Raw genomic sequence first — 1,298 nt, 5'->3', positions numbered from 1 at the left:
AAAAAGGAATGTAAAATAAAAAAGTACATAAAATAAAATAAAAAATGGAATTAATATATAATGGGTGAGGGGAAAAAGAATGTAAAAATATTTTCAAACATAAAATTAATTTCATATTCGGATTCAGCGCCCTCCCCCCCCCAAAAAAACGTTTATACAAATCTTAAACAAAAATTAAAGAAACTGACCTAATTTCAGTCACAAAGAGTTTGCACATTTCCCTAACTTAAAACCTTTATAACTCGGGCATGTTTTGACCAAAATTAAATGTCACTCAAATTTGGTAACTTTAGTTATATAACTGAAGTTACCAACGGAGTTCATTATCGGTTCTAGGACACTAAAAAGTACAAACATCAGCCAAAATAAGCAGATAAACCTTTTGTTTGTCGACCTGTGTAATTAGTTATTTTATCAAGAAGCAATAGTACAGTTATTATTCTCGAAACGATCTACTTTGACAAAAAGATTTATAAAGTACACCTAATGAAGTTAACAAAGTGAAACGGCTAATATGGGTATAATGTTATCATGACAACGATTACAGATAACTACTATCATGACAATATTTTCTTTATTGTCATCATTTTAAATTAATTTTATTTCTTTTAATTCAGTGAGTACAATTGTTATCACTTTTTTTTCCTTTTTTTCTTTTTTCTGCTTTTATTTTTTTGTTCTTCTCTTTCTGTACATATTGTATGAATATTTGAACATAATTACTTCATGTCTTTAATCTGTGGCAGATTATATTAATCCTCTTCAATATTGAATGTTATACCGCCCTAGATCTAGTAGTTTCAAGGCCGATCTGTATCTTCGACTGGGGAAGTATTTTAAGTACTGGCACAATCAACTCCATCAGCCAGCACAAAAGGAAACGAGAACTTTAATAGGATAAATGAAATGAATGAATTCAATGGAAAATTCTTATTAAGTTCCATCAAGGGACGGCTTCTCCCTCCGATCTTGAGTTACTGTATAAAATCATGACATTCTGTCAATTAGAAATAAAATAAATACGAGCTAAGTAGTATATAGCGATAATAAATTATAGAACTAATTATATTAATATGAACAGAAATTTTTCACAGAAACATAATAAAAGCTAAATAATTAGGTAGCTATATATTTTTCGTAGAATTTTTTAATAAAATCCATATAATTAAAATAAGTGTATTTTTTTAAAGTACTGTGGATAGTTTTTTTTTTTAATTTTATCATTAAGATACAGATACGAAAAGGTTTTCTCTATGTGGCTAAAACCAGGAGTCGGTATTTGATCTACTCTGTTTATA

The sequence above is a fragment of the Halyomorpha halys genome, unplaced genomic scaffold, assembly GCF_000696795.3.
Source record: "Halyomorpha halys isolate HHAL.00 unplaced genomic scaffold, Hhal_1.1 Scaffold784.1, whole genome shotgun sequence".
NCBI classification, from domain to species: Eukaryota; Metazoa; Arthropoda; class Insecta; order Hemiptera; family Pentatomidae; genus Halyomorpha; species Halyomorpha halys.
This window is presented reverse-complemented; position numbering follows the sequence as displayed.